We start from the raw sequence: 20,219 nt of genomic DNA on the forward strand, positions 1-20,219 counted from the left end.
GGCCCTTGGCCACTGCTGGTGCAGCTTGTGAGGTATGTGGCCCCCAACTACTTAGAAGCTGGATCGTCCTGGTATAACTGACCAACTCTTCAGTGTCTGGAATAAAGTACATATAGTCACAAAGTATCCATACAATGAAATTCAGTCATCTTTTGGACCAAGATAACACTTAGTCCCTGGAGACCACATTATACTTCAATTTGAGACAGACACATTTTATAGCCATACACTGCCATGTTTTCTTTGTATAGCTCGTGAACAGTACAAACTTTATCCCATTGCACAGACTCAAATTTCAGAGTGGAAGGGACCTCAGGAAGTCATCTAGTCCAACCCCCTGCTCAAACTAGGACCATCCCCAACTAGATCATCCCAGCCAAGCCTTTGTCTAGCCAGGTCTTATAAACCTCCAAGGATGGTGATTCCACAACCTGTCTGGGTAACCTGCTCCAATGTTTTACTACTCTCCTTGTGAGAAAATTCTTCCTAATATCCAGCTTAAACTTCCCTTGCTGCAACTTGAGACCATTACTCCTTGTTCCATCATCTGAGAACAGTCTAGCTCCATCCTCTTCTGAACTCCGCTTCAGGTAGTTGAAGGCTGCCATTAAATCCCCTCTCAGTCTTCTCTTCTGCAGACTACATAACCCAATTTCCTCAGCTTCTCCTCATAAATCATGTGCACCTGCCCCCTAAACTATTTTTGTTGCCCTCTGATGGACTCTCTCCAATTTGTCCAGATCCTTTCTGTAGTGGGGAGCCCAAAACTGGACACAATACTCCACGTGGGGCCTCACCAGTGCTGAATAGAGGGGAATAATCACTTCACTTAATCTACTGGCAACACTCTTAACAATACAGCCCAGTATGCTGTTAGCCTTCTTCAAAACAAGTGCACACTGTTGGCTCATATGCAGCTTATTGTCCACTATAACCCCTAGATTCTTTTCTGCAGAGCTGCTGCCCACCCGGGAAGCACCCAGTCTGTACTGGTGCATGGGATTGTTCCATCTGAAGTGCAGGACTTGGCACTTGTCCTTATTGAAACTCATTGTCACAAAGCAACAAGCCCGAGGGACTGGAGACTCCTGCCCAGGGGGGAGAAATGTGGTGGGGGAAGCCCGAAGACCCAGGGAGATGGCTCAGAAAAAACCATGACACAGGAAAACTTACCCTGTGCAGGCACAGCAGCAGGAAGCAGGGAGCGGTGGGCAGTACTGCCCGTGCATTTCATTAGTAAACTATTGGTGCGGCTGGGACCATGTGGAGCCATGACATCATCAGCCAGCACTGGAAGCCAGCTACAAAAGCTGGCTGCACAGGGAATGACATGGAGCAGTAACAACACTACAGCTGTGTGCTCCCAACTGGCACTCCCGGCCATGTTACAGCCTGGGCATGCCAGGGACAGTCCAGAAGAGGATTCTGCCTCCCAGGATGGTGACTCCCTGGACCAGAGATGAGAGTGGAACCAAACGTCCAAGGGCCCAGCCAATCTCAGGGACATGCTAGTGGGAGGAAAAACCACTGCCTTCCTGTCTTTGCCTTTTATTTTCTTAATTATTGTCAGGACCTGGGATAGAGGCTATGTTTAGTTGTTACCCATGCCAGGACCGAGAAGCCTCTCAGGGACTCCAGGGTGGAAGACTGTGTTTTGGCCAGGCTGGCTGGCCTGTCTGACCCAGGGCAACAGTCACAGGGAGCAAGACCATTTCCCTGAATTCTTTAAGCTTTTGCAGGCTAAGCATGACAGACAGTGACTTGTCATCCACTAGTGTGCCCACACCCACTGCACAGGCCAACCAACCTAGCAGGTACCTACAAAAGACCCAATCGGGGTGACACTGCATGCTGGAACTTGGATGAGCCAAGGTCATCAGCTGCACACCAGAGACCATAGGGTTGGTGTATGGAAGTGGTGTAGGGGAGGCGGAGCCCTAAGGACATCTGTACGGAGCACCTCCAAGTGAGTCTGAATCAAATGGGAACCTCTTGCATCTACTCCTAAGAACAAGATGTGGCGGGTAAGCAATGGGGGCTTCCCTTTGAAGACAGCAACTGGCAGACATTACTGCCAGAAAAAGACAAAGCCCAAGCAAGGATCACCCAGCCCCAAGCTGCTCGAGAACGGCTGTTCAAGCTTAGAAGGACACACTCATGAGATTACTTTTGATCCAATCTTCCAAACTTGGAAGGGAACTCTGCATAGCATGAAGACAACAGTGTGCCCTAGGGTGGAGCAGGGAAAGCAAAAGGAGCAATCAAAGTTCCAGTATCTGTGGAAATTATAAACTAAGGTTTAGACAAATGTAACAATTGTATACATATCAGAGGATACTGAAACAAACTATTACAGTGCAATTGTTTCATCCGCACAAAACTGTAGCAATACAAATGTAACAAAACTGATTCATTCAGGATGAAAGTAAGGGTGATTTACCTGACTTGCAGTATTATAAGATTGTGTAGAAACAATAGTTACAATAGTTACATAGTAACTACTGTTAAGGGTATAGCAGCTCTTCACGTTTGAAAGAGCCACCTGGATACCACATGAAGAACTGCTGCAGTACAGAAGAAAACCCCCCACAAATCGCACACCGCTGGTTATGATGTATCACCCCTCCCTTGAACCTGTACAGAAAATCCTCAAAAAATTGCAACCCATAGTAGACAGAGACCCTATTCTTAAAAAGATCTTCCCAGAGCCACCCATCCTAGCCTTCAAACAAGCACCGAACCTCACCAACTTCATCACCAGAAGCAAACTTCCTCAAGCCCAGAACACACCAAAAGGATCCAGACCATGCCATGACAAGAAATGCAAAACCTGCCAACACCTCTCCACCACCCCCACAATTACTACACCCTACAACAGAGCCATCAGCATCCCTGGATCTTACAGCTGCACCTCCAGAAATGTAATATACCTCATCCAATGCACCAAATGCCCTGATGGAAAATATGTAGGAGAGACCAAACAACAACTGCTCACTAGAATGAACGCACACCAGAAATCTATCAAAGACAGAAATACCCAATTACCGGTGGGAGCACATTTCTCACAGGAGGGCCACTCTCTCTGCAATCTCTCAGTCCTGATCCTCAAGGGAAACTTACACAACACTTCCCAGAGATGAGCCTATGAGCTCCATTTCATCAACCTCCTGGATACTAGAGATCATGGACTAAACATAGACATTGGATTTTTGATACATTATAATCTGCCTAGCAACTGACTCCCCAGCCCAGCATCTGGCTTCTTTACTTTTCATTCCATCCAGGAAGAGCACACACCAACTGCTGAAACTTCCTTAGCCTGACGAAGGGTTTTTGAACCCGAAAGCTTGCTTAATAACTATTCTCCAACTATTTGGGTTGGTCTAATAAAAGATATCAAATTCACCCAAGGAACCTTGTCTGCCTAAAACAAGAGCATGAATTTAATATGCCAAATAAGAATGTGAAGGGCCAGATATGGCTGGCCCTGCAAAAGAGACAGGAGAGCATCCAAGTAAGAATCAGCTTTGCTGGAGCAGATTTCCAGATATATGGGCATCTTTAGATGTGCTGCACAGGAAAGAAGAGGAGAGACACTTTAATTAGAGCTGATCTAATTAAAGCACCCTCAGCATCTTGCGAATTCAACGTCCCACACTTCAAAATGATGGTGGGGGTGTTTTAACTAAAACTCATTTATTGGTGTTAAACCACCCCCTGTCACCATTCTGAAGAGTTGAGATGCTGAATACATGAGACACCAAGGTTGTTGGAGCGTGCCATTTAGCCTACTCCAGCAGACTCAATTAATTGAGTCTGCTCTGTGTGCTAATTAACACACACTGGAGCAGTCATCAGGCATGTGTTTAGGTGCCCTATATGCCAGTGGGATTTTGAAAAATACCCTATATATGAATTATGCACCTAACACCAAGTGGTGTCCCATTATAATCTAGAATTTATGTAGCTAATCAGTTTAGGAGCGTTGAAATGTCATTAGGTGACTACCTACATCTTTAGGCACCTAATACTTTTGAAAACCTAGTACACCATGGCTGTGGAGTAGCACCATTACTTAGTTTTATTGCTATTGTCTGTAGTAAAGGCATAACCCTTCATTTTCTGCACCAGAGGAATTGACCTTTTTGTAGTGGAGCACAGCATACACTTCACCTTTTACTTCTGAAATGTATCTAGATTTTCTCAAAAGAGCCCTATTTTTGCATGGATCCTCCAGTCCTGAGAGATGAGAATTGCTATGGGAAAGTGTGGCAGATTGCAAGAGGTCTGCCCAATATTATATAGGTCATAGATGGGCATTACATTTCTAGCAAGAAATTCACCGTTTTAGGGCCACAAACAGAGGGTATACAGGCATTCAAGTGGTTTGTGGTAAAAAAAATATAATGATTCTGTCACAAAATGTTAGCTGATTCAAACAGAAAATTCTCCAGGGAGAGGAGTTATCTAGCATCAAGGGCAACTCCTGTGCATTTTCAACTGGCAGGACAGGGTTCCTAGAAACCCCAGTATCTTAAACCCCCTGTTCTCCTTTCCCCACATCCCAGTGCCACTGCCCCCTGCCTTGTCCTGCTAATCCTCTGATTGTGGGACTACTCAGTGGGGAAGCTTCATGGCCAGCAGAGTTCCAGTTCTACTGGCTGTAAGGTTTCCTTTGACTCAGTATTCTCTATTGGGGCAAGGTCCCATGGAGCACTGCCATGGCTGCTAAAGCATAGGCTCTTACCTATGGCCTGAAAGCTATGGCAAGCAGCCCTCTCCCTTTGGCTACAACACTGGCAAGAGCCAGTGCTCTAGCTGTGGATCCTGGGAACAGCCCCGGTTGCTGCAGGGTGAGCAGCAAAGTCCAGAGCTGCCCCCTATCCTACAGGAACTTCAGGAAAAGCTCCTCTTCCCACAGGGGCCATGGCACCTCCCACTGCCACAACCCCCGTGGGTATAGCTGGGTAACCCACAAGTGTGTGTGTGGGGGGCGGGGGGCAGAGGCCATGTCTTGCCCCTAAATTGGCAACTCCAGGCACTGCTTGACAGCCTAGGGCACTGCCCTGGGGCTGCAAGTACAGCTTCTGTTTGCCTCCTGTTCTTTCACCATCTTGCAGGTAGCTGGGGACTGTTAGCCACTGCTGCTGTCCAGGGACTGATCCAGTCCCAAGGTAGCTCCCAGGGCTGCAAGCACTGCCCCACCTCTCCCCTGCAGATGTCTCCAGCTGATGCCCACATGACACCATCTGGAGACAGGCTGTCTGCTCTGGGGGCAGGAACAGCAAAGGAGCAGCTCCCCATTGCCTTCTGGCTGTAGACTGCACCTTTGAGGTGATTTTGTTGCTTTCGAGCCAACGTCTGTACACCTCCCCAACCTTCTCACCATATTTTCCTCGTGTTCCAAATTCCCTGGAAACGCTTAATTTCCTGCAACTGAATGTCTATTTATACCCATAATCTCTGAAACAAGTCAAAGAGGGCATTTATATGCAAGAAAAGGTTATTCTCACCACATATCTATCCAGATTTGCAGCCTCCTCTCTAACACCACAAAACAGCCCAATGGCCAGAAAATACTATGAGTTTCTGAAGTGTTGTCCAACTAGTAGTGCCAGCAGCCACCTCTCCCACTGCAAACAGAAGCTGTGATAAGAAAGAGTCCGGGAGCCCATGTGGCACCAGTGCAGCCTGCATACCAGTACCCTCTCCCCACTCCTGCAATCTCTGAGATCCACTGCAGCCTTTCACAATTTATAGCAGCCCTGTGAAATGCTACAGGCCTGCTCTAAATTTTGAAGATAGCTGAAGAAAAGATAGCTTGACAGATTTTCGTAGTAGGGAGGCTCAGAAGCTTAAAACACCTCACCAATCCTTTTCTATATTTGTAATGGGAGGAACTGTGACACTGCCGAGAATCTGACCTATGGGATCTGCCAACATTAGCAGCAGAGACTTTTACTGTTTTGCTGTTAGGAATACACATGACTTGACCTTCAAGATAACTATACTTGCTAAAGTCTGTATTTTTATAAATAGCTATGTATAACATGTTTGACTCAATCAGTCAGGCTTTGTGCATCAAACTACAGTCATACACTTGTCATGCAACACGCATCATACCTCATGATGGCCTCTCTCACTGCTGAGGTATGTATTGGGAAGGTTCAGCAGGAAGTGGTAATGTCAGTGATCCATTAGCAATAGTCTTCCCTCAGAGTCCATACCAAAGTAATGTTTTTACAAGACACCTAACAGTCTGTAGCGCTGGAGATGCAGCCATATGAGAGAGACTCAAAGACAAGGTCCTTGAAACTTAGTAAAATTTCAAGTTGGTTCCATATACTTTTCTTTCACCACCTAAACGTGTCTACAGTTATATAGTAAATTTGTCCTAAGTTTCAATTTCCTTGCAGCAATTTATACTGATTAAAGAAAGGTACTACACCATTAAGAAATGCAAACATAACAACAGAACGTGTCAGGTTATGCACTAACCCTCTCAAGCCCCTGAAATCAGAAAGCTTGTTTGAGCATGTTTTATAAGCGCTACTATGATGAAAATATAGTAATGGTGATACTAATAATATTTTCCTCCTCAGTTGTACCTTTCATGCTTCACACAGATTTACTAATTGAACCTTATAAAACTCACTGGTTGCAAATGCATCTACCTCTGCAGAGAAGCAGTACTATTAAGCAACAAACAACAACATTACAAAACAATTTAACTGACTTACTCCTGACCCAAGATTCCTGAAGCCAATCAATTTATGCTAGATACGAGCACACAACTTAGTACGTCACATGTTCATAGCTGTTTCTGAAGGATGTCCTATGCTTGTGCTCGCAGTAAAGATTCCCAAATTATAACACTGCAACATTTTAGAGCAAAATAAAACATAATATGCCCAATTCTTGCAAGATACTTTGTGCATTTACCTCACTTACAATTTATTTTCAACACATAGTAGACGGGGGTATACAATATACCCTAACAGAAAAAGGTCAATGGTTCAAAAACTCAGTCAAAGATGTTATCAGCTGGGAAAGCCATTTCCTCACATCAACACTGATAAAAATCCATCAAAAATCCAACCAATACCACCCCTGTACTAAAGGGCAGGGACAGCCTTCTTTTGAACATTCTTATAGTTGCACCTCCTATCAAAGAAAGGCTGACCCTGTGTCTCGATTCTTTTAATGATCTTTAATGACAGATAATTGTCTAGTGAGGCCCCCTTTGCCCGATGCTGAGTGAAGCCTTTACCTTTCTAAACTGAACTCAACACTGGCTTTATTTTTTTTAATACACTTGGGACCACAGGGCAGTCAAATAAACAAACAGTGCAAGCAGCCCTATGGCCTGCCTTATCTCATCCTTCTGTTAGCAGAGGTTTTTTGAGGGTGCTAATGTTTACAGATTGTTGAAACTTTCTTTCCTCCGTTTCCTGAACTAGCAAAACCATAACCTGGACAACTTCAGTAAAGAGATAACAGCCTGCATCTATAGAGAAGCCCCTGGATGTCTTATTGGGCAGGGTGTCTTTTTTGAAGTACTACTAGGGCTTTATGTTGCGATTTATCTAGGAAAAGTCCTATCCACTCCAAGTGTCTGGTCTTTGAAAAATGGAGCAGATGCTTAGTTGATAGTAAATCAACACAGCTTCACCGATTTAAACACAGCCATTTCAATTTACACCACATGCCAAACTGGCCCATGTACTAAATTAAAAAATTAGGAAACTACATACTTTGCCTTCTTCCTGGTAAGAAAACAGGTTTTAGTATAAAGCTCCACTGACCTAAAAGGCAGCAATCAAAACCTTCCCTCTCCCCCACACCCATTTTCTGTAAAGATTTTGAGACAGAACAGCATCCTTTTCTTCCAGCTCCCACTAATAAAAACAACAACTTAGGATAAAATTGGATCCAACTGTGTTATATTATCTTGTCCCTTATGTGAAACACACATACATAATGCTCATATTTCTGCCAGTCTTACCAGGGCTAGACCTTGGTTTTGGAGCATGGTTATAATAAAACATTTGGTCCTACCTACACATGCAACAAGAAACCTATAGACACTAATTAAAGCGCCTGGCGCTGCATCCTAAATCATATGTAAGAATGGCCCAAGTTACAGCATGAATATGCCACTACTATGTTAAATAATGGAAAAAAATAGATGGGTACATTTTACTTCTTCTAAAGCTAGATTTTTCTTCTTTGAGTTTTTTAGAAAAGTGCTGCATAGTCAGAGACATTATGTCCAATATTCTGTCAAACAAATGGCATTTAGGACATTTAGTCTCTCAGCTCCACTTTATTTGATCAACAAATGAGCTTTTCACCAAGTAAAGATTTAATTTACTCATTATCTCTTTAAATAGATTAGCAAGATAAACTTCTGAGGCCTTACTAATCTCTCCCATGTGAGGGCAGAAGTCAACTGTCAATAATCAATACCTAATACAGAAGGAAAAAAAAATCTGGTGTTAATAAATCTGTAAGAACAAGCCTTAAGCCCTACTACTTGTTATTTTAATTTAAAATACTGTTACTCAGCAAAGATATTGATGACGGTCCATGCAACTGGAACATGGTGGCTTTTATGGAAAGTGAACTTGAAATCTATCAAGAGATGCTTGTTTAACATGACTTCACTGGTGTGCAGCAAAGAACTTGCTACTAGTTTGTAAGCACTGATTTTTTTCCAACAGCGAAACCCAATGGAAGTAAGCAATATGTTTTAAGTTATTGCCTAACAATTTGAACATATTAAACTGAACTGTTAGCCTTTTGTTTATTAGTCCACCGTGCTAGATATCAAAGTTTCACTCAGCAACTTTTGTGTTTTGGATGATATTGAAAAATTGCTCATCTTTGTCAAAGAAAGTAAAAAAATAAAATAAAATAAAAAAGGAAAAAAAGGTGAAGAAGAAAAAAGTGTTGTTTATAGAAGCCAGCTGCTCAGGCTGTGGCGCCAGCAGCTCTTCATCCTGCTATTTTACGCCTGCAACCCCCTCTGCCCCCATTGGCACAGGTACAACTAAATGTTGACTTCAATGCTTCAGAGAGCACTCAACTGATTCTGCACATGATTAATTGCCAAAGACATGGCTGACCATATGGAACAGAGAAAGCATCAAGTAATTCATACTTCTGTATATGATCATTTGGCCCCTGTTGTTTTAATGTACAGGAAAGAGCTAGTATAGCACAGACCTGGTGTCTTGCCCTTGACAGCCCATTAAGAAATCTCAAAGCACCTAGTTGAAGTTATGCTGTTGGCTTTTCAATAGCAGCCTAATAAAACAGAAGCAAAGCTTTCCAACTAGTCTTAAATCTTTCACATACAGTACATTAACCACTGCTGCTAAAACAACTGGTTTCTTATGATAGGAAATGGGATTTGATTTCTAGCCTCTGCATACTTACTGAAAGCCTTTTTCTGACCTTTGGAGGGTTTACAAAATCATTGTTCGTTTTTCCTGACATTTTCCAAGTTTCTTGCCATGGTGATCCTAATAGATTTGTTTAAGGTTCAGTACATTCTACTCTTACTAGCTGCTATATGCAAACTATAATGAAGGCAGACTCAAGGGAGATGAAAGGAAAGAAATTATTATTAACTGTTTTCTTCCTAAGAGCCACAGAATCAGTACAACATCTAAAACATCATCTACCTTTAAAGAGCCTATAAAACAAAACTAAAAATTCCTGAAAGAAAGCAGTATTCTAATGTATGCTTTCTTTTATCAGACTGGAGACAAATCATCAAATTTCATCTGAGAAGGAAGGCCAATTTATTTTAAAGCTGTGCTATTCTCACATATGTCTGACAAAGAACTCAATGAAAAGAAAAAGGTGCAGATTTGGAATATATGTCACTATCATTAACTATAGTATATTAGTTTTATCTACCGTTAACATCTTTTCAGACAGTTAAATTCAGTCAGAGAAAAATGTTTAAATAATGTTCCCCTTTCAAGGCTCTCAAAATGACAGTGCTAAAAAGTTTAATCCCACTCTGCACAGATCTTTTGACAGTTTTGACATCTTTTGGCAGGGATGCTTTTGTTGGCACCTTCCATTAGAAAATATTTACATGGGATTTTTTCTGTCTGTGGATTTTCTAGATGTCCAAATTATCCTTGTATTCTGAGGAACCATATGTGGGAAATCCTATTCACTGAGTGTTCATCAGTGGTAATTTCCCATGCTGCTGAATTCAACTAATAACCCATTTAGTATTTCAATGGAATACAGCATACGAGAAGCCCAAGCCAACATACAGTTCCATAACTATTCTCTCTTTTGTACTTCCCAGAAAAAGCACTATCATATTCTAAGTTGCACAATTCAAGAGGGAATAAAATATAAGCAACAGATGGATACAGGAAGGGACAAAAAATTAATATTTATAAAATTAAATTAAATTAAATTGTGTTCATTGAGTAATTTTTTTTTCTTTCTTTCTGAGTAAAATTCTGTGTTTACTAAAAAAAAAATTAAAAGCTGAATAGCGTTATGATAAATATATAAACACTGTACTTTTTTCGAAATAAAGTAACAAAATCTCATGTTCCAAGGTATGGGATGACTGGCACTAACGTTAAGCATTTTCTCCTCTTACACATTACTATGCAACCAGCTGAAGCTCCAGTTCAGCAAAGTGCTTAAACACATGCCTAAATTAAGCATATGATTAGTGTCACTGACTACAATAAGAAGAACCCTAGTCCTTATAGTTAGGTACGTACTTCAGTTTTTCACTGAACTGGAATCTTAACGCATTAAAAGAGTGGAGTTCTGCCTCTCACTGAAGTATTCAGGGCTGACCACAACAAAAGAGGAGTATTGGATTTGATGGATGAACGGTCTGACCTGGCAAAACCTACATATAGAGTAGATAATACAGACAGATTTTCAAAAGAGCCTAAAGCCTCGTCTATACTAGAAAGTTGTACCCTTTTAACTATAGCCATAGTGTTAAAACAAGAAAACTTGGTATTCCCACATAGGAAGGGAGATAAATTATCCTGGAATGAGTTATTTAAAATTAGTCTAATTGCATCTACATGTGGATTATTTGCTAGTATAACTTATTTTTATGAGCAAAAAAATGTAGTTAGCCATGTTTGTCTGAAATCAAATAGAAGGCAGGGTAGACTTGAACCATATAGACTAACCAAATTATGTATGTATGCATGCATGCATGTATGTATGTTTATGGAAGCTTGTGCTTACATATATATGGAGGACAAGCTTCCATGAACATATATCTATATCTACATACATGTCGGTTAGTCTATAACGTGCAAATCTACCCTGCTTTCTATTAAAATCTACCCTGCCTTCTATTTTTTTTTAAACACTGCTGCTAAAATAGCCATGTAAAACATTGACGTGTAGACTAGGCATAAATTTAATGCAAGTCAATTCCCTTTGAAAATCACATTTGTAATTTCTGGTGGTCATTGCTTGTGATAGGTAAAGAGAAAACAAGTTTTTAGGGCAGCAGGAAGTGGATCATGCAGTATTTTCATACAATTAAAAGTTAATAACATCTTTTTCAGAAGTACAAATAAAAATAGCTAAGCAAAAGTAGAGACTAACTTATTACAGGTTATTTTTGGCATCTGAAAACTGCAGAATTTTTAGTTAGTCTTTTTACCTAAGTTATTCCAATGTAGTTAATGGGTCTCAAAGATTTCTAGACTTCGTTTTAAAATGTGGTGTATAAAGATGACCACTTTAAATATTTTTGCTCCGCTAATCTGTTCAGCAATGCTATAACAGTGAAGTATAACCCACCACACAAAGCAAGAATGACTGAGCCTCTCAAGATGTTTCCAATAAGGGTGGCTCAGCACCTTCAGATGTATGCATGAGCAAAAGGTTACCCTTTAGCCAGATTCTCCCTCTGCCTCCAAAACATCAATAACACAAAGCCTGATGTGGGCCTACCATGCATACTGGATTATATGAAGTGTAAAACATTGTGGGGGGAGGGAAGGCTTTTGAAAGGAAATGGGAAAAAGAAATCACACTTGCAAGAAGATCCAGCTGACAGGCTAGTCCCTAACAAGTGAATATGTTTGAAAATATTGTGAATGCAAGAAAAGAGCATGCCTTTTGTTTCCAATTCTACAGTGTGTCTTTAACCCAACTGCTGCCTGCACGGCTGAACATATGTTTTCTGAACAAGAACTGAAGCAGAAAGTGCTCTTTGTTATAATTCACTCTTTTGTATATACCTCTTTTTTCCCTTTTTTGGTCACATGCAAACACTGTTACTCTGAGCTCTTAAGGTCTGAAGAACTGCCATAGCAGTGTATGCTTGAGTGATAATTTACTATTGCTGAAAACTGTTGAGCTAGGATGCATAGTGAGTGTCACTTCACTAATGCTTACTCTGGATAGCCCACATTTTTGTAATACCAAATGTTGGGATGGTGCAGAACATACAGCTAACTCAGCAGTTGCTGAGAGCCTTAGTCACTGCCAAGTGAGCTCTCAGTTTTAAAGAATAGGTTTGTTACAGGTATAGAAAAGACTTTTCAGACATGATTTTATCTATTGAAAAAAGCCTCCAAAGCTCCTGGATTTTTTTTCTCTTTCTTTTTCTTTCTTTCACAATACATAAACCAATAGGACCAAACTTTAGGAGTTATCTATTAGCACCTAAATGCATGATTCTAAAACATGAAAGAATCACAACCTTCAAAGCCCAAAGTTAGTAACTGGTAATTAAACACAACTATATAGTAATAAAAACAGGCAATATGAACACCTGCTGGGTCAAATTAATTGCTGGCATAATTTCACTGCCTTCAGCAAAACTATCCTGGAGATAAGTGTAGCTTTATTCTGTGTTCCAAAAGCTACCTTCACGCTCTCATTTTGGCTTCACTGTCAAATAATTCTAGACAGGGCCAGCTAATGGGTGGGTGATGTGGACGACTGCCCAGGGCGCCGTTGTCAAGGGGGCGCCCCACACACACATGCATACACATGAGCATCCCGCACTCACACCAGCGCTCTCCCTGCCCAATCCCACCTAATCCCTGCCCCAAGCAGGAGGAGCAGTACCCAGCCCAACCCACCCCCTGCCTCCCACTGCTGCTCAGGAGGAGCCAGGGTGGGCACATGTGGGCAGGGTGGCACCTGCTCCAGTCCACCCACCTTGCTCCTATACAGCAGCAGCCATGCTTGCACATGGAGAAGCAAGTCTCCTGATTCAGCCCAGCAGCTCCCCCCAGGACTTTATTTCGGAAACTTTCACTAATATTACTCTACACAAACTCAAACAAAGGGTGCCAAAACACAAGTTCACCCAGGATGCCATTTTCCCTAATGCCAGTCCTGTTTCTAGAAATGAACCTGTATCAAACTTCCTGAACCCATTTCAGTGATTCATAATATTCAGACTCCAATCTTAGATCCAGATCCACATTTTCCTAGTGATCATCTGATCTCTGATGCATTTGTTAGAGTCTGAAGTACAATGCCACTGTTGGACTCAATTTGTGATTATCTGTTTTTAGAAACCTGGAGTATTTCTGTTGACTGTATGTAATGGAGAGGCATCTGGGTTGCTTTATAAGGCTTACATGTTTTTTCTGCATTAATCAGCACACAAGATATGAAGCTTTATGTCTTCAAAAATGCTTTGAGTTAAGAGAAGAAAGTGTGGCATAATGTACAGAGAGATGTATTAATAGTTTCCTTTATCTAAAATAATTAAAACCTCCAGTACTGGGCATTGTGCGTTTTATTTAATCTTTTTTGTCATCTTCAGTATATCGCCTTCCCCACACATTGACAAAAAAACCCGTCAAACAAACAGGAGTGGCATTTGTGCTGCTGCTTGCTCGAGCGTTTGGTGTTCTTTCTGAAGAATATTATTCTTTCCGATGCTGCATTGAGTTGTACCTTTCCATCCTATTGTAATATGATAGCTGAAGGGCAATTAATGGGAGTGCTAGATCTGCTTGACTATGTGTCCTAACATGACTGTAGCTATGGGGATGGACTTGTAGTAAAATGGTAAGGGTTGCTTGCTTTTGCACCAGAAGGACCTTTGCTTCATTCTCATTATAATTATAAGCACATGTTAACTTAGCCGTGCCATGACGACTCTGAAAACCTTGGTCCCCAATATCTTGATATTCAGGTCAATGACTATAGGATAAGCACTAAATGCTGTTTACTGCAGAATATGTCCTGGAGACAGTCTAGCTAATGCCGTTTTTTATCCAAAAGTGGATTGTCATCTCTTTTGATAGTCGCGTTTTGTCGAGGTTTAACTCATAGTAAAACAAATGTGGTTTTCATTTTGGTTGATGCATCTGATTAAGTGTACTTACTTACCTGCAGAAGGAAGAAACATTTTTCCCCAAATACTGGTGAAAAATATTCCTAGTTAAAAATGAGAAGTGAATTCAGGACCATCTACTCTGTTCCATATAAAACTGTGTAACCTTTGTTGGACTGCATCAAGCTCACCAAGAACCAGGTTTGATACAATAAAGGAGTAATCGTGGATATGGCCAATACCCCTTCTAACAATAGAACTGCATTTTCTGCAAATACTGATCTGTTAGTAATCACAAAAGCCTCCATCCCACCGACATAATGCCAGCAAACACTAAAATTTCCCTTGACATGGACGAGATGTTACATATTTATGGACTCTCTATGATTTATAAAATTTGTGGATGGGAATTACCACTGGTCACAAATAATGCTAGTTTGACACAGTTATGCTGCCCTAGAGGGAGTGTGCTATGTAGAATGACTGCTTTCCACTGACGGATGCTGTTCAGTCTAGTCTTGCTTTTCTGGCACCATAGACCTAAGATTTCTGGTTGTCACTGTGCAGGCATGCTACTGGTCATTTCAAGCAAGAGGCTACTTCCCCTTCATGCTTTCCTCCTGACCCCAGTCCCAAGGGTTTCTGTTCACTCTTGCTCTCTTTCCCACTGTACTCAGGCAGGAAAAAATGGTGCCTAAAAAACTAGTATATTTAATTGAGAAAAATGGTTCTTATACGTTTTTCATTCTTGCAAGAACATTCATTCTCTCACTGACATATCAATTACAATGTAAGTGAGCAAATATTTCCAAAGTAAAATTAAAATAATTTAAATTCAAATTCAGCCCCAACTTGTGTGATCCTGTCATATTCACCTTCCATGAATATTCACATGCTCCTACATACATATTTGAAAAAGCAGAATTTTATATTTGAAAGTCCAAAAGTATCAAATTTGTAACTTCTGCTTCAAAATCCACAATCTGTTTTATTTTGTTTAGTTATATACATCATCCAGACAGGAAACAAAAGCAGAATCATGTGCCCTCTTTAACCAACAGAGAGAAAAGCTTAAATACTCATAATGAAGACCAAACTTCTGAAGATTTAAGCAAACGACTGGGAATAATAAATAATTGTCCAAGATCTACTCATCACCTAAGGGAGGAAAATCTGCTGAATAGGTTACACTATTATCCACTCAGTTTTAGTGTCACCAGTCAATCATCGCTATGGGTCTATTTAAACTGCAGTTTCATGGAAACCACAAAATCTGGGTTTGTCCATGAATCAGCTCCCAAAAAACCTTAATAAAAATCAAATGCTGGCTCCCCACTGGGAGCCAGCAGCGCTCACTGTTGTTGCAGCCCACCCGGGAGGGGAAGGCAGCAGCTGGTGGGGTGGCACAAAGGGCAGTACAAAAGAGAGCCACCGCCCCCTTGTCCCTCTCCTCCCCCCAGAGCCTCTCTGCCAATCAGCACTGAGGAGTGGGGCCACCACAGCACATCCAAGAAATGTCCATGGAATTTGCTCTCTATGCTGCAACCAACCTTTGAAAATTGGTAAGTCTAACTATGATTTAAGCAGACCCCTAGTCATCACTTCAGTATAAATAAAATATAAAATACAGGGCCTAATGTTCAGGTGCAGCAGAAGCCCTCAAGGGACATGCACCATATCTTGATGCTCCTCAGAATCGTGGGACTGGCACAAATTAGAACATTACTTGTGCCGGATGGGGCAGAACAGCCACAGCCTTCTGGGGATATCCCATAATGGAAGACTTCTCAGCTGTCCAGTGAGAGAATTTTTATGGACCATTTATGCTGCCAGAGTGATGCAAAATAGCTGTATAAGACCCAGAATCTAGCCCTCCATCCTCTCATACCATAACACTCTTGGTCCTTATAAATATCCCCAAACTACTGTCTGCTTATACTGCAGTATTCTACCTGTCCAGTTCACATCTTATTTTATCATGCATCTTTTCATAACAGTAAAGGAAGTAAAATCTGAGCAGAGAGTATTAAAAACTGAGTCCATACAAGATACAAGCTATGCTAACAGTAATCCATTCCATTCAATCATGCACAAAAGACAAAAAAGAAACCTCAAATTGCCAAAAAGCCACTTGGCCAATAATGCAACTATTTGTATATTTTTAAGTGTACTTCTTTGGGGTTTTTTCCTTCTAGATTTATATATTAAATCTAATTAGTGTAACCAATTAAACCAATTTAAAAGTTTCATTAGGAAATGCATTTTATTTTTAAAACACTTTAAGTTTGCAAATATTTATATGGTTATTTTTGTGGCTCAAAATGATGTGCATTTAATTTTTCTGCTTCAAACATATACTTTTTGAAGGAATATTTATTTTAAAAAACCTCTATAATACAGCAGAAATCAAAATTTTCCTCACTGCTTAAAAACGTCTTTCAAGGTTGGCAGATGCCATCCTGTTTACATTTTTATGGCTATTCAATTCAGCAACTTTTCTTGTGCCCAGCAGTAATTAGATCTAGTTGGCTGCGCCACTATCTAATACTAATGAAACAGAAAGCAAAAGTTTACAGATCAATTCTAAGAAGCTAAAAATCCAAATCAAATGCAAATTTGTCCCTGTCTGCATCCTAAAATATAACAATTATACTTAGACAAAATGTTTCAAAATCTATCTTGTAAAACAGGCTATTGTCAAGGCATGCAGCTTTTAAAATAAAATAATTGAATGTTATAAATTTAACTTCATGTTGGAAAGTTTTCACATCAGAGAACTGTACCTGTTTTCCCCTCAGTTGCAAGTTGGTAAACAAAAAACAATTTTCTATCCTGATTAACACAATTTGAAACTCACAAAGTACTATTGCTGTTGGCATGAATTCCTACTAAACTACAACTACAGTGGTCTGCTTTGATAAGCATGTATTATTGGTTCATCTTCTAGAGATACTGGGCTCCCTTTGCCTCAACCCATGTTCATAAATTCAATACACACAGAGAAACTGTTGCATACAAGACTTTTGTGTTTATATAGTGATTCAGATGGAGATATACTGATTTGCTCCAACTGATGAGATGGGCAAGTGAGTATCATGAAAACAGACCTTAAACAAATTAAACTCGAGATCCAAAAATTCCAAAAGTCTCCTGTTTTGAAAGTTTTAATTTGATGAATGATTATATGCCTAAATGGATAACATTAGGGATGGACATGAACCAGAGTTTGATTCAAGAACAGGATCTAAAATTCCCCAAAGTCTTTGAGTTCAGGTCCAACTAGGTAATCTATAACTACAAAATTACCAAGAATAGTGATCTCTTTTCCAGTTTAAGCCTATTATGAGATCTTGTATCTTTCTTATATGTTAAAAGCTGATGTATTATGTTTTTATTTTCAAACTGTTTTGTTTTCAAGTTAAAATTGTTTCCTTTTTTAAAGGAACAAGATAACCATATTTCTTAAACATGAAACCTAACATTGGCTGAATAGCAATTCAGCCTACATGTTCAATAACAGATAGGAAAGCACAAAATATTATTGCATTCTCATAAATACACATTTTTTTCATTGTTAACCAATCAAAAACATTGTAAAGGAGTGCTGTGCCATATGAAATATCAACCTATGTTAAAAGTGATGATTATGTTTATGTTTTTATTTTCAAACTATTTTGTTTTCAAGTTAAAAATTTTAGAAAAGTGTAGAACTTGATATATGTCAGTATGGTAACAGGTGTGATCTGGTAAATTAGCCCATTTAAGCTGGACTGACTATTTTGAAAATATCAAGTAGTGAAAGGGAGAAAGCATTTTTGAAGTGAATCTGTAAAGTCAGTAAAATGCATCATAGGTCAAAAGAGCAAAATGGCAGATAAAAATTCTACTAATTGACAAATGAATAAACTGCCTTGCGGTTGGATACACAAGACTAATGTTAAAGAACTGGTATGGAGACAAAAATATGCTCTCCTTTGTGGTACTTTTACAATAAATTATTTAAGTCTTGTGAATGCCATTGCTTTGCATCCTCCTTGTATACTACTTCAGTACACATTAATGAAAACAAAGGAGGCCCATTTACATTGTAACCATGCAATGGGGTTAAGCATGTGACCTCAAAGTATGGTGCACTTGTGCTCAGTGGAAAGGTTCTTGACAATATAAACAAGAATTACTGCTGTTAAAGAAAAGGAAGACAATTAAAAACAATCTAGGATGCTTGTTGTACAGCTGTTCAAGTTTCAGCTCCATCTGACCACTAAAGGTGGTGAATGTTTTACTTCAACTGGAACATTTTAGTATTAATTCAGAAATTAATATTAATTTACCATTAACTCAAAAATTACTTTATTTTTTTTTTTTTAGTTTTCATGAAAAATAGGAGATTTTACCCTGGAAGATGTGAAAGTAAAACTACAAATTTGCAGAACACATTAGAATATATATGAGGTTACCATTATCTATCCTTCATTCTCTCAGCCTTTGTATAAAAATTGTAAGTGTTGAGAAAGAAAAAAGAAATCTTAAAATATAAAACATCTATACAGCTAAAAATAGAAACACCGTACATTTGAATATGTATAATCAGTTCTTTACATCCACACAGAGCCGAGCTGATTGTAAACAAAGCTATGTGGCCATAAGGGCATGTCCTAATAGATCAACATGCAGGAGTGGGTTCAAAATATCTTCTAATTTAATTTCAGTAGGCTGCAATTCCAATGCAATTAAAAACCCTTCTCCCTAAATTAGATGCAATTGTGGTTAGCTATTTTCTTTATATGTGCCTGAAAATATTATAACAACTGGGAGATACAAACATTAATATAAAACATAATATTATGAAAAAACACCCTTTTTTTTTTCCTTTTTACCAGTCAATACAGCCATTTCTTATAGCGTAGCCCTGAAAAAATAAAGCAAGAGAAATGAAACTTCTAAGAAAACAACATCGATATTGGCAAGGTTTCTCAAAACCACAATTTTCCTGCCTGTTTGATCTTTGTACAGTCAGTGTAAGCCACTGAAACTCCTTCACAAATGAAAGGCATTCATGGGAAGCCATCAGAAAGCACTGCTCTTCCTCTGGGACCCAGGACAATAAAATAAAAGTTTGTGTCTGCCACGTGGGCCTACAGTTGCACTTAAATGAACAAACCATTGCAATATCCTTTGGCTTTGTGAAAGTGATACTTCCTAGTTTTTGGAAGAAAGGAAGTCATATATAAACAGAACAAAGGGAAGAGGCAACACAAGTAGAGCCTCTCATAATAAATATTATAGTGAAAGTTTTGCTCATCAAACTAAGATTAAAAACATATTTTAATCTCCCAAGTCACCCAGCTTTGATGTACGCCAAAACAGAAAGCTTATATATTTTGTAAGATTTACAGCATTTCTAGTGGGAGTAGTTTCATATTTCAATTTCTTTCCTATCTGAGATTAAGAATACATTAGGTTTATTTTATCCCCAATGCTGTGCACGTCAGATTGAGAACTTCTTCAGACAAAAGAACTTTGTGTGTCCTTTTGACTTAAATACAACATTTTTCCACACAAACAATTCAGTTTTCTATTGAGTTAAGCTCTTAAAAATTATCTGAATGATGCTGTAATCATAATTGTTCTAAAACACTTCTTTAAAATGCCATTTTTCAAGACCACAGGAATTAAGAGTTCAAATATCTACACTAATCCCCTTAACAAAAAGAACCACTATATAGCATTTATTTCTGTTGCTAAAATTAACAGAAAGATATATAGGTTTGGTAAGAAAAATGATAAATTATCATCATGCCTATAATATGGTCTGACATATGTATAGAATGGATTCTGAAAATTACAACACATAAAGCATAAAAATTATACTTCAAACGCTGCTCATGTAACAAAC

General features: G+C 39.5%; 1 protein-coding gene across 7 annotated transcripts in view; it reads right to left on the reverse strand.

Annotated features, from left to right (window-relative positions):
* FTO (FTO alpha-ketoglutarate dependent dioxygenase) overlaps positions 1–20,219 on the reverse strand; it is a 420,744-nt gene that overhangs the window by 205,998 nt on the left and 194,527 nt on the right. The gene's annotated exons all lie outside the window — the stretch shown is intronic.

Source organism: Alligator mississippiensis, chromosome 10 (genome assembly GCF_030867095.1).
Source record: "Alligator mississippiensis isolate rAllMis1 chromosome 10, rAllMis1, whole genome shotgun sequence".
NCBI lineage: Eukaryota > Metazoa > Chordata > Crocodylia > Alligatoridae > Alligator > Alligator mississippiensis.